General features: G+C 41.9%; 1 long non-coding RNA gene across 1 annotated transcript in view; it reads left to right on the forward strand.

The window, feature by feature from the left end:
• Positions 1–11,778, forward strand: part of LOC132422198 (uncharacterized) — a 32,609-nt gene extending 20,831 nt beyond the window's left edge. The window contains exons 2-3 of the long non-coding RNA XR_009518830.1: positions 10,806–11,036; positions 11,504–11,778. This is a non-coding gene — a long non-coding RNA (uncharacterized lncRNA). The remainder of the gene's footprint in view (positions 1–10,805; positions 11,037–11,503) is intronic.
• The last annotated feature ends 2,938 nt before the right edge of the window (positions 11,779–14,716 follow it).

A 14,716-nucleotide genomic window follows, 5' to 3' on the forward strand; every position in this document is an offset into this window, starting at 1 on the left:
ATTCAAAGAAGATCAAAGGGGAGAAGAGATATAAATATAGGCTTTCTTATAGATCATATGATAACTCATGTATATGTGAGTCTCTGGAATGGCTTTCCCTGGGGGTTTTTTTTGTTGTTTTTTTTTTAAGACTGCCTTACATTTAAACAAGTTAAAGTTAATTTCCTCTCAGAGGCCATTTGCCAGGACTTCTTGCCTACTTGCAGGAGAGTGCTCACAGAATCCTCCCACAGGCTAGGACTGGGTATGGAGAGTCAGCCTCCAGAACAACAGTCCTTTAGAAATGTGTCCCCGGAGGCAAACACAGACCAGGGACCTGCCTCCTCTGTGTGCTGGACTGGACTCTCCAGTGGCTGCCCCGCTCCCCGGGAATCCTGCCTCTCTGGGCACGTTTTGAGTGACTGATAATTGGTTCACCCAGCATCCAAAGTCACTCCGAGTGGCAGGAGTTCAAAACAGCTCTCCTGCTCAAGGAATGTTACCAGGCATCACAGACCCAGATTGGGACAGGAAGGACAAAGCGAATAGAGCCAATAGTGCCCCTCCCTGGGAGCACATGTTTTTCTCGGAACCCTGTACACAACTTGGTGACTGGTTCTTATGCACAATATCATTAGACTGGAAAGAACCCTACTGGCATCTTTCCACCCACACTGAACAATGTAACACTTTCTTCTCCTCACCTTCTCCTCTGTTCTGCTGCAGGAGTATTACTTGGTTTTTCCAAAGGTCAGGCCTCAGCAAGTACACGGAGGGATGTTATCCCCATTCCCAGCATGTAATCCCCAATCCTTCCACCCCTACCACAAAGGAAAGACCCATCATGATTTACTCTTTGAAGCACAAGGCCACAATGAGGGCTCTATTGGAAAACAAGAAGTGGGAAGAATTGTTGAGCAAACAGTCAACAGCACCAACTTCACCTGGATATTTTGTATTAAACCTATTTAATGTTTTGAAGTCGTTGTTAAAAGGGACACCATGGATTTCATAATTTACTTGTTCTCAAACCTCACCGCACAAAGCGATCACGTAAGGGAGCTTTAGAAAATGTGATGCCAGGGTCCTTCCTCCAGAGATTCTGGGTTAATTGGTCTGGGGCACAGCCTGGGCATGGGAATTTTTAAAAGCTCTCCAGATGATTCTAAAAACAGGAAAATCTGAGAAACATCATCATAGTACGTCATTATTTTACACATTCTACATAAAAAACAGAACTAGATATGTAGTTGTAGTTAAAAGCTAATGTCAATAACTACAGACGGTCAATATCTGGTGTTTCTTATCTGCTGTAATTGTATGGACTGCCATGTGTATAAACAAGGTTAAAACTCAATTTTAGTGTTCAGAATAATCATGTGAGCCTCCCCACACACACCCCCCAACCAGCACTAATTCATAGGAAACCCTACATCCCTCTCTAGACCTCCCCCTCATTCTGACCTTGGAATTGTCCAAGAAAACCTCTGCAGCTTACTCAGTCCAAAGGGCCATTCTGATTCTAAGCATCTCACAGAGAAAGAGATGTAGAATTTGTTCCCTTCTCCAGCAGGTCCTCTATCTTTTCCTGCCGTTCCTTCTGTTACTGCCACATGACACCCATTGTTTAAGATAGGTTGATGCACTGTCTTTGGCTACCTTTGCTGGAAGCAACCAGCTCTAGCTCTTCAGCTATTAGAAAAATAATAAAGTTACACTTCATCAGGCACCTACTGTGTCTATTTATCTACGCTTCCAAATCTCTAACTGAAAGAAAACATGAAAGGTTTTCTTGTTTGTTTTTTCAGTTTTGTTTTGTTAGCTGCTTAGATGGAACTTGAGCAGAAATGCTTCCTTTTAAAAGTAGCTACTGATTTCTTTGCCTGCCTGGGACTTAAGTGTCCCCTCTCAATTATCCAAACATAAGATGAATTGGGACTTAATGCCCTGGAAGGTAAAATGACATTTATGGCCTAAAAAACAAGTTTCTGCCCACCCCAGTGTCCCTTGTTATGAAGAGGTGGCCCATAAATTGTTAAAAAAAAATTGTAAGGTGGGAGATGAAGAAACTTACTGGGAAGAGAGATGTAAGATCTTTTCTGTTTTGAAGTCCAGTGTGATCCTGACTGAAGTACACACCAGCAGGAAAAGACATCGAGGGCTCTCTCAGGAAAGCCCACAGGGAAGGAGGAGGGTCTGGTTGGTGACCTGGGCTGAGTATCAGGTCTAGATGTCCTTGTGAAGAGACCTGGTCTAGGTCAGCACGTGGCTGAAGTTAGAACACATCCCCAGCTTCCCAGGTATAATGGACTCAACCAAAATGCTTATCTCCGGAGCCCCAGCAGGGGTCCCCACTTAGTCCATTTCCAATCCTGAATGCCCCAGTGAGAGAGTCAACCCAGTCCCCAGCGCAGCCTGCTGGAGAACCTAGATCAGCAGCCACTAGTCACACATGGCTGTTTTTTTTTTTTTTTAATTTATTCTATTGAAGTCTAGCTGATTTACAATGTTGTATTTCTACTGCACAGCAAAGTGATTCAGTTATGCCTATATACGTTCTTTTTCATATTCTTTTCCATTATGATGGCTTTTGAACTCTTAAAATGTGGGTAGTCTGAGTAAAGATATGTGCTATAAGTGTAAAATGCAAACTGGATTTTGAAAACCATACAAAAAAAGATTGTAAGATATCTCAATAATTTTTATGTTGACTACATGTAGAAATGATAAATTTTTACATACATTTGGTAAAAAATACATTATTGAAGTTAATTTCATCCTAATGTGGCCACTAAAAAATGTTCAATGACATACATGGCCCATACTTGTGGCTTGCATTGTATTCAATATTTCTATTGGGCAGTGCTAGCCTAGATGATCCTGTTCTCAAGGCTGGAGCCATTTGGAAGCAGGAATTATCAGTTAGGATGCTTCAGTGTTCAAGTAGTAGCAACCTCAACTCAAAGTGATGTAAATAATAATGCGAAAACAGTCCGGGGCTGGGAAGCGCTGGGGTTGATTGTTGTTTTTCTTTTTCCTAAATTTATTTATTTTTGGCTGCGTTGGGTCTTCGTTGCTGTGCGCGGGCTTTCTCTAGTTGCAGCGAGTGGGGGCTACTCTTCGTTGCAGTGCACGGGCTTCTCACCACGGTGGCTCCTCTTGTCGCAGAGCACAGGCTCTAGGCATGCAGGCTTCAGTAGTTGTAGCACGTGAGCTCAGCAGCTGTGGCTCACAGGCTCTAGAGTGCAGGCTTAGTAGTTGTGGTGCACAGGCTTAGTTGCTCCGCGGCATGTGGGATCTTTCTGGACCAGGGCTTGAACCCGTGTCCCCTGCACTGGCAGGTGGATTCTTAACCACTGTGCCGCCGGGGAAGCCCCAGCACTGGGATTGCTAACACAGTAGCTCAGTGGCATCATTAGGACCTGGTGCTTCTCACTTTTCCACTTTACTCTGACCTGGCTCACCTCAAGGGGAATATATCTATGGAAGCCCCAAAAGTCACATGCAGACATCTTTAATGTCCAGAGGAAACAAAAGGGGAGGGGGGTGGTTACCTGTCTTATCTCTCTTCTTAGGAGTGAGGAAGTCTTCTCCAGATGTGCCCTCCCTTCCCACCTCCCCCCTTGCCCTCTTATCTAATGGGCCAGAATTGGGTCACATAGTTCATGCTAAGCCACTCACCAGCTCAGTAATCGGATACTGCATGGCTTGAAGTAATCTGGAGTGAGACATCTGTTGGAAAGAGAACCAGGACCATGACAGGAAGAATGGCTATTTTGGACTAAACAACCCCTGACATTCTTGGACAATTCAGGGAGAGGGCACATGTCTCGCAGGGTCATTACACATTCTGCTATCCCAGCTGAGCTGATTTAGCTTGAAATACAATAGAGCTGCTATTTTATTTGATCCCCAGGCTACTGAAGCTTAATAAATATGTTTACATAAATAGACCAACAAAGCAAATAAAATCCCATAGCTCAATGTGGTGGAAAGGAGAGAGTACTGTATCCTAATCAAGAGACCTGACTTTAATAACACCTTGCTGTGGCACCTGTGAAGGCTCAACGACCCTGTCTGGGCTTCCACTTGTTAACCTTCCAAATCAATGTTCAAAGATTTTGAGTCAAGATAGCAAAATAATCACATGAATATTTCTCCTTACTTTAATACATAGGAATGGTGATATAAATGGAATACAAAACATTAAAAAATATGTCATACCAAAACATTCAGGACCCAATTTTAATGTGGAGGGGGACACAGGGGATGGTTTCCACACACCACCAGGCAATTTTGGGGACACCAGCTTAGTGTCCTGCACTCAATTCTGACACTGTGTACCTGAAGATAGTGTCAGATCCCACCAGTTAAGGGCTCAGTCCCACAAGACTGTCCACACCCCACTCGTGTCAGACACCACCTGAAAGTCCGAGTTGTCACCTGTGCTTCTGACCAAACTGCTAAGGCTCAGAGGTTCCCACCACCCCCTATTCAGGTTCCACTGATTTGCTAGAGTGACTCACAGAACTCAGGAAACCAGTTTACTTACTAGATTACTGGTTTATTATAAAAGGGCCTAAATCAGGAACAGCCAGATGGAAGAGACACATAGGACAAAGGTATGGGAAGAGTTTGAGGAGCTTCCCTGAATCTCACTGTGTTCCTCAACTCGGAAGCTCTCCAAACCCTGGACTTCTGGGTTTTTACGGAGGCTTTATTACATAGGTATGATTGTTTAAGTCATTGGCCATTGGTGACTGATTCAACCTCCAGTGTCTTCCCTCCCTGGGAGTGGGACTGAAAGTTCCAGCCCTCTCACCACATGGTTGGCTTTACTGGCAACCAGCCCCCATCCTTAGGTGCCTCCAAAAGTCAAATCCTTAACATAACAAAAGACACCTTTCCGCTCACACCACTTCGGAAATTCCAAGGGTTTTAGGAGCTCTGTGTCAGAAACAGTGGAGGAAGACCAAATATACATATTTCTTATTACAAATCACAATATCACTCATACTCAGAAACTAAAGGAAAAATCTCATTTTAAAATTAAAAATAGCAAATGTTTGGAAAGTTGAAGTCATGAAGCACGTGGAAAGTAGGTTCTGTCAGAGTTCCACTGGAAATGGGGCTAAGTGGACTGTATGCATCATGGTGGACCAGGTTTTCTGAGTTAAGCTGGGTGCTGAGACAGCACATCCACAAGAGAACTGGGACTGAAATAACCCTGCCTGACCACCCAGCAATGGCTAGACATGTTCCACTTGCCTAGAGGAGCCAGACTGGAACTGGAGTCTCTGTGTGGCTTCAGAGCCACTACACCACAGTGCTCACCCCTTCTGGTCGAAGGACCTGTGGCTACTCAGTTCCCAGGTAGCCCTAGGATTCATGTCATTCTCAAGGTCAGCCCCAGGGATCTGGGTTTTAACTAGCCCTGGGGTCTCCAGATTTCTCTGTGTAGTGCCCACTCCCTACCCCCACCCCACCTCCAAAATGTCTGTTTACTAATTATACACAGAAGCAATCATATTAGCTTATTATAAAACAAATGCAAAAGAAATTTTAAAAGGATGGGAAAAATTGTAATAAATCATACTTTAAGGTTTCCTGCTCACTGCAGTGGCCCTATTCGATCATGAGCGGCTATCAGCTGATATTAGTTGAGGTTTTCCTTATTGACATAAGGTATAAATCTGTATTTCAAAAAGCTTTCTTGACAGTATTTTCAGCAGGCCTCTTTGCAGATCTGAATAATTATTTTGTTTTTACTTTGTAATGTGGATGAAGGCGCAGGAAAAAGGTCAGCTCTGCCATTTTCTTGCTCTTTGCTTAAGCTTGTACTATTAATATTCTATTCAGTTTGTAATTTTTTGGCAGGAATATTTTTAAGCCAATTGTTCAGATTGTTAGTTGGCAACATACAAGCTGTATTATGTTACAATACACCGAAAGCCGATGAAGGAATGATGGTATTCGGGTGAACCCCTTTCCATTGTGGAATTCCCAGTTTTCCCTCAGGATAACTCCAGCTCTGTTTGTGACCTGTGACAATCTTACATATGAACCAAGTGAGGGCACCAGTGTGATTAGGTATACTAAGTGTTGATAAATCTAAATTTCTTATGGAGGAGGATGAATATAAGTTTCTTTGGGAGTTCTGCCCAGCCTTCTTTAGAGACCAATGAGTTGCCTCGTTCATTTGCTAACTCAAGTTGGAGATTCTGGCAAGAGTATGAACAGTCATTTAAAGGGTGTTTATGCTACCTTTAACTAAGGCCTCTCCACCTCTAAATATACCATTTCCGTATGCCGTCTCAGATATCTTCTTGCCCAGTAGCTGACAAGGGCTTAAGAGAATTCAATTTTATCTCAGCAGAGGGCGTCCCTTCCTTCTAGGAATGTAGCAAGCCCTTAGCAACAGGAGGCTGTCTTAAGACCTAGGACCTATGAAAAGGTCATGAAAGCAGTCTCTACATCTGTAAGGGCTGAATGAAGCTCACTCTCTATTCATTATTCATTTCTTGGGGGAACCGAAGTCCAGAGAACTGCTCAGAATTCCATGGCTAGCTGATAACTAAACCAGCACCTGAATCCAAGCTTCCCACACTCTGCCCAGTGCGCTAATATTCTTCACAGCCCTCTCATGTGTACTTGTTAAGCAATAGTAATGCCAGCCCATTTTCATTTAATGTAATTACTGATATATTTGAGTTTTAATCTATCATCTTATTTCATGATTTCACTATGTCCAACCTCTTCTATGATTCTTTGTCTTTTGTTTTCTGACTCCTTTTGGATTGACCAAGATTTATTATTATTTTTTCTTATTTACTATTTTGGAAGATTTACACTAGTTACCTCTTCTTTCAGTGTTAAAAGCTTAGAAACTACTTTTTTAATATTTATTATTTTATTTTTAACCTTGCATTGTTAACTTATCTAAGTCTAGTATAAATATTGATCTTTATCACTGGCCTATACAATTCAGAAACATAAGCGCACTTTAACCCCATTTACCCACATCCTAACTCATTTGCTATTGTTGTCAAAATTTTAAATTCTATATAATTTTAAAACTCCATAGATACTTTAATTGTTTTTTTGTTCTTCATATTTTTCTGTATCCCAAACTTTCCATCTGGATCATTTTTTAGAATTCTAACATACATCTTTTAGAATTTCCCAAACTCTCTCTTTTAAAAAAGTCTTCATTCATCTTTATTATTGAGTGCTCCCTCTCTCTCTCTCTCCCTCTCTCTCTCTCTCTCTCTCTCTCTATATATATATATATATATATATATATGTATGAAATAGAATGCTAAGCAGGCTATTGTTTTCTTTCTGCCTGTTGATGAGTCCATTTTACTATCTTGTGACTTCCATTATTGATTTTCAGAAGTCAGCTGTCAATTTAACTTTACATCTTTGAAGGCATTATGTCCTTTTCCCTATGGCTACTTTTAACGTATGGTATATATACAGTTCCGTTTCTTTGGCTTGCTATGGTTTTACTCTGATGTGTCTGGAAGTGCTGAGTGGATACAATGTGTAGAAACAATTAGGCTTCTTGAATCTATGGATTGATGTCTTTCATCAGTTCTGAATATTCTCAGTTATTATATCTTAAAAAATTATTACCTTTGGCTCTCTCTCTTCCTCAAGCATAAAACCTTCTTTAAACAAAAGTCTCCCTCTTGCTCTCTTCTTCAAACATAGCAAGGTGGTTTTATAGTTTGTGGCTAATGATATCAACAGATATTAACTCCAGTGCTTATGAGCCTATTTTAATTTTCTGTTTTTTCTGCTGGTTCTTGCTCAATGTATTTTGTTTCCCTGTATGACTATTGATTTTTGATAGTGGTTGGACCTTGTACTTCAAAAATCATTTGTAAGAATAATTTGAGGCTTAGTATTATAGCATCTTCTTCCAAACAGGATTTTCATTTGCCTCTGCCAGACACCTGAGGTCCTACCAGTCTGGATCCATCTCAAACCAAGTTCAAGGCTGAGGTTCCTTGGACCACCCAGATAACATGAAGCCAGAAGGAAATTATGTGCAAGGATTGGTTTACTCATGATTCACCTTACCTGAAGCTGCAACTCTTTGGGACCCCAGTTTAAAGTGGAGGTAGTTTATTAGAATTTCTACCTCTGGTAGGTTGCATGTCTTGCCTTTTGCTCCCTGGCCCCAGAAATTTGTCGAAAGTATAGCTCAGTTTTGCAGCTGTTTCTTTAGGACTGGCAAATGCTCTTAGGGAGAAATTAGATTTGAATATCAGTCCTGTTCTCTGAGTTCTTAACTTCCAGATTTTGGCTTTTAAGCTCCTCACTACTTGGTTAACATTTTGATGCTTTTAAGTAAATATTTTTTATATTTTATACAGTTTTTTAGGTTTCCTTAGTGGGAGGGTTGGTCTAAATTTCCTAGTCATCAATTATAGGGAGTAAAAGTTACAATTTATATATTCATCAGAGGAAAGAAAATTTTTCATAGTCTTCTATCTCTACTTCATGCTTACCAGTTTGTTAGTTCCTATAAAGCACTTTACACATGCCAAGGATGTAATATATTCTGTAGAACCAAAATTACAATGTAGGACTCATCAAATCCTTTAAAAGAACCCAATCTGGTATGAAATAAAATAGTTCATAAAACAATTTGACTACTTCTGGCCTTTGAAATTCTGTATGATAAACTTGTGCCCCACCAACTCATAAGAATATAATGGAAGATCCAGTGATCCATATATAACATATGCACAAAATATATACTTATTGAGGGCACTTGATCTTCCCACTGAATGAAAATCTTTCCCCCTTACCTTGCCTCTTTCAGATATTTCCTCTATCCTCACCTTCTCAATGAAGCCTTCCCTAAACATCTCATTTGAAATTGAGAACTCCCCCCATTCCCACACTTCTTTTTTTTAAATATAAATTTATTTATTTATTTTTGGCGGTGTTGGGTCTTTGTTGCTGCGCATGGGCTTTCTTTAGTTGTCGCAAAGGGGGCTACTCTTTCGTTGCAGTGGGTGGGCTTCTCACTGTGGTGGTTTCTCTTGTTGCAGAGCACAGGCTCCAGGTGTGTGGGCTTCAGTAGTTGTGGCACGCAGGCTCAGTAGTTGTGGTGCACGGGCTTAGTTGCTCTGCGGCATGTGGGATCTTTCCAGACCAGGGCTCGAACCTGCGTCCCCTGCAATAGCAGGCAGATTCTTAACCACTGTGCCACCAGGGAAGTCCCTATTCCTACACTTCTTAATCTCTTCCTGTCCTGTTCTTCTCTCCATCACCCTCCACCATATTACATACTATATATTATATATCCTGGCTCTATTTATCACTGCCTCTACAATCTTGATAAATCTGCTTAACCTCTCAATTCTTTGATTTTTATAGATGTAAAATTGAACTAAGAAAATTATCTCACCATTCTTCGTATGGATGTTTCACGGATGAGTATGGTGATAGATCAGAAAATGATTCTTAAAAAACTATTTAAAAAAATGAAAATTCTAGAACTGAAAATTGCAATATCCAAAAAAAAAATTTACTGGTTGTGCTTAACAGTAAATTAGAGAGAAAAGAAAAAAAATCAGTGCACTTTAAAAATAGTTCAATAGAAACGATCCAATATGAAGAACAGACAGAAGAGAGATTAAAAAAAAAATGAGCAGATCCACAGGGACCTGTGGACAGTATCGAAAGGTCTAATATATGTGCAATTGGAGTTTCTGAGGGAGAACAGAAAAAAAATGGTACAGCAAAGAATATTAAAAAAAAAAGAATAGATAAAAAATGTACAAATTTGGAGAACGAGATGAATTTATGGACTTAGGAAGGAGAGCAGACTTCTCACAGGATAGATTTAAAAACACACACACACATGCCCAGGCCTATCGGAGTCAAACTGCTAAAAACCAAAGTATAGGAGAAAAATCTTGAAGAACCCAAAGGATTTTGTTACAGACTCATTCCACACCAAGTAAAATACTGCAGCTAACGTTTAGTGGACTTGGAGTACTGAGAGGAATATTTCAGGGGAGGAGAAATTGCTGCTTTTCTCTACAGCACATCCTTTATGTGAGAAGTTCATTGACGATGAGTGCCAGGTAGGATGGAGGTTGGTGGCTGGAAAAGAGATTAGCAGCCCTTCATTTCGATTTTGGTTGGGTAAGGTCTTCTGGAGGGAGCAGGATGCTGCAGGCTCTCTGGAAGACATAAAGATTTTGACCCAAATGACTCTAAAATCAGGGAAAGAGAAGTGAGATCCTCATGGTAAACTTGTGAATGGTCTGAACAGAAAGTCTAGAGCTTCTTGGAGCCAGGGGAATTTTTGAAGTGGAGTTAAAGAAAAGAAATTTGGGGGAAATGGGAAAGACCCAGAAGATTTTGATTATTTGACAGCATTTGTTCCCTTAGCGTGATTTTCTTCCTTTCTCTCACAATTTAGTCTAACCCTTCTTGGGGCGGGTAGGTCTCATGAGCAAGCGCTTTGAAAATACGAAGGCAGATTCCTTCCCTTCCCTTCCACAAATAAATCATGCAGTTCTGGAAGTAGCTGTAGAGAAATCAGTTTTCTGGGGCAGAATTTTGGCCCTGTTTTGGCAAATGTGGTCCCTTTAGTTCATGAAGGATGATTTTAATGACCGAAAACAAATAAGACCCCCAAATGTAAACCCAAGGTTTGCTGCTTGTTACAATTGTATTTTCCATACTAGACTGGAAATAAAGTCATGGTGTTTTTGTTTGTAATGTAAGCCTCTTTTTCTCTTTTTGTTCCCCTTTTCCGGTCCTATCGGCCATCCCTCACTGTCTCTGTGCTTTAGGATCAATATCCCTGAGGGAAGGGAGGAATAGGTGAAGTTCAAGAAATAGCTGAAGGCGGGTTGCCTGATGTGGAGGCAAGGACCCAGTGTCGGTCCCGGGGCTGTGCATGGCGGGGAAGGTGCATCTCCGCAGTGTCGTGGCAAGTCTTCCAGACCTGTCTGCAGCTCTTCCTGTAACCAAGAGGCCTTTTCCTGTGTTTGAACTCACCACCAATGGCTGTCCTACCAAAGGTAAACAGCTGCTCTTTTTCCAAAAGAAAGCTTTTAACTTTTCTTCTGGAGGAGACAGAAGAGGGTTGTTTGAGGACTGGGCGGAGGAGGAGCATCGGGTGGGGAGGTGGGGGTGGTGGTGAGACCAGAGGAAGCCCAAGTGACCCCAAGCCCTGCCCTGCCTGTTTTTCTTTGTTTCTTCCTTTCTTCCTCCCTTTCTTTCTTTCTTTCTTTCTTTCTTTCTTTCTTTCTTTCTTTCTCTCTCTCTCTCTCTTTCTTTCTCTCTCTCTCTCTCGCTCGCTCACTCGCTCTTTCTTTCTTTCTCTCGCTCGCTCACTCGCTCTTTCTTTCTCTCTCTCTCTTTCTTTCTCTCCTCTCTCTCTCTCTTTTCCTTTCTTTCTCTCTCTCTCTCTCTCTCTTTCTTTCTCTTTCTTTCCTTCTTTCCTTCTTTCTTTTTTCTCTTCACCTCCCTCATTATTTTTGGCTAGCTCCTTTGTGCAGGCCGCCTTCTGTTCACCGACAGCTGCTTTGAGCGTCCGTCAGAGCAGCTCATCTGCCAGGCTGTGCGCCTCTGGTCACATCGCTCTGAGGCCTCCTGTTTGTCAGCTTCAAAGTGCCTCACAAGTGGTGACTTGCCTCCTTCCGGGTGGATGTCAAAAGAAGGGGAAGCCTGGACATACTCATGACACCGCTGGAATTAAGGCTGGAAGCTTCTATCTCATTTTGCAGAAGAAGCAATCAGGACCAAAGAAGAGCGGTTGAAAACCACTGCCAGGCCTTGTGGCCAGTAAGTGGAAGAACGGGGGGCCCAGGTCTGCTCGCGTTTAGTTCCAAGGGGTTCTTGCCAGGCCTCCCATTTAGAACTGTGTTTCTCAGGCAGTCAGCCTACCTCAAAAGCACCTCAGTGATGGTGACATCTGAGAGGGGATGGGGGAAGGGAGGAGAATACTTACTGGATGGAACTCCACCCTCCTCCTTCAATGGAGTCTCTTCTCTTTGGTCTCATCCACTCATTCACTCATTCATTCATTTAACAAATGTCTGTTGAGCAGCTTCCATGTGCCAGTGACTTCCAGACACTGGAGATACAGCAAGGAACCAGCGAAGCCTGGGTTCCCACGAAACTTATATTCTGTTTTCTGTATTAGTTTCTAAGTAAGATTACTTTTTGGTCAAAGGGTTCTGTCCATTTTTTTTTTCTTTTAAAGCAAATAAAATCTTTCCAATATCTAGCTTTCGAAGCATTAACTGGTACCTATCAAACACTCACAACATTAAGTAGAGATTTTGCCACTACATAAAACAAATCAGCTGCTGATCTTCCAGACTGTGACAGTTTAAAATCTATCAAAAAAAGACACCTAAAAAGAAAACTTGCCCAAGACAGTATCACTCACTGACAAATGTGAGAGTGAAATAAAGAAACAAATTGATGGTATAGATGTTGAGCTGAACTCTTATAGTCCATTATATTGGTACCAGGGGTCACTAGTACATTCTCTTCTCAAGAATTCCATGTAGAATAGGATAAGCATGTGATCCTTTAAAGTTGACCCCCTTTGTTTGGTGGTGAGTGGAGGTGGATGTAACAGTTAACAGCCTTGTTGAGTTTCAGAGTCAAACTGTGATTGCCACCAGCAAATATTCCTACCTGGGAGTTTTGGTTTGAAAAGGTTAAGGCCAAAAGTCGTAAACTAAGCAGGCTTCCTGATGCTAATGTATTAATTATCTTTTGGGGTATAACAAATTACTCCAAAGCCTAGTGGCTTAAAAAAACAAACGTTTATTATCTCACAGTTTCTACGGGTCAGGAGTTGAGGGACAGCTTAGCTAGGTGGTTTGGCTTAGGATCTCTGGTGAGGTTGCCGTCGGAATGTGGCAGGGCCTTCAGTCATCTGAAGGCTCGATTGGACTGGATGATCCATTGCTGAGATCACAGCAGGAGGCCTCCGTCCCTGTCCATGTGGCCCTTTCCACAGGTTGCTTAAGGGTCTTCATGGCATGGCAGCTGACCTCCCCCAGAGCAAGTAATCTGAGAGTGAGGGAAAAGAAAGCCTTAGTGCCTTTTGTGCCCTGGTCTCCTAAGTCACTCCACATCACTTCTGCCTTATTCTAGTGTCGGGAACAAATCACGAAGTCTAAGTGGTTAGAATTAGACTCTGTCTTTCAAAGAGAAGAGTAAAGAATCTGTGGGCATAGTTTAAAACCGTCAAATTTAGACTGCCTTCAGATTTAAATTTTACTTTTTCATGTAGAGTCTTAAACAAATCACATTTCATTTGTGAATACTTCACTGTATATTTAAAAAGCAAACCACCACACCATTATCACACCCCAAATGATGAATAATACTTCCTTAATTTCTTTTAAAAATAGTCTCTTTTCAATTCTAAAATTTTAAAATCAAGAAATTCCACGTTAGAAGTTCAGATGTTCAGTTTATTTTTTAAAAAATAAGATGGTCTGGGTCACACTAGGCCTATGTTCTCACATGGTCACAAACAACTCTAGGTGGGATATGAACTCTTCGATTTGCCTTGATCCCCACCATACCCTATTGCATTACACATGGGGCACTGGTTAAATGAACCTGCTTGGTTCATTTAACATTTGAGTTTACCCCTGGTCTAGGTCCAAGGAGGCTGAAACGTGTGGCAATGGGGTTGAAGAAGGGGGTAGCTTGACCCCTGGTGTGAGTTGGATCCGAGAAGATTAGGAAAGAAGACAGGTTGCAGCAACCTTGGGTCTCATCTATGTAGGGTTGTAAAGATGACAAGGATAACCATAGAGATCTGGTCAATATGGCCTCGGAAGTTTGGGTGGACGTTCCTGTGACTGCACTTGGCACTGAGGGTGTAGAGGCACGAGCAGAGCCAGCCACCTCTGAGGGGACCATGAATCAGCCAACATGGATCAAGCCTCAGTGCTATTTTCTTAGGGCTGTGAAAGTCCTGGGTCTGGTACAACCTAAGGAAGAGTGTGAGAGTCATGAAAAATAATGATATAGAACTGTTAGCCAACTTTACCAAGGAGGGGGAACTTTAATCACACTTCATGTAATGTATAAAAATAAAGTTATTTCTTGTCTCTTGTGTGTCACTGAAACATAGGGTCTTAGGGTGCTTGGAGAGAGCCTGTAAGCAGAAGAAAAGGCCTTTATGACCACTCTGGAGGAAGACTGTGGAAAAATGAGCCCTACTGAATAATGGAAGTGAGTACTGGAGGAGGATGCTTGCTCACCTCTGGCCTGACAAGAAACCCACAGGTGCTTTTTAATACAACTACTGCCATTCCCCAACTTAAAAATCCTCATTTGCTTCTATCAGATATTTGGAGCTCAGAATACATTTTCCTGTAGAAACCATGTGTTCCTTGGTGATTAAGTCCACAGGCCAGTTCTTAAGATTTAGTCCTGTAACTAAATCATAACCCTATCCATCTACCACATCTAACAGACTTTCCTTAGAGAATTTCAGCCCGGGTCCTAACATGGAATACCTAGAGTACATTTTCCCCAACCCTACTAGTTCAAACCCTGAGTTCCGCTCTATCCCTCAGACTCATCCCTCCTGGGCCAGCTTTGAGAACGCTACCAGCTTTTCAGGAGCAGCATGGGTGTGTGCTGGAGAAAAGGGAGCTCTGTTGGGTGAGTATTAAGTAATGCAGGCACAGGATACACGTGAGGACAGTGACAGTAAGGC

Source organism: Delphinus delphis, chromosome 3 (assembly GCF_949987515.2).
Source record: "Delphinus delphis chromosome 3, mDelDel1.2, whole genome shotgun sequence".
Taxonomy (NCBI): Eukaryota; Metazoa; Chordata; class Mammalia; order Artiodactyla; family Delphinidae; genus Delphinus; species Delphinus delphis.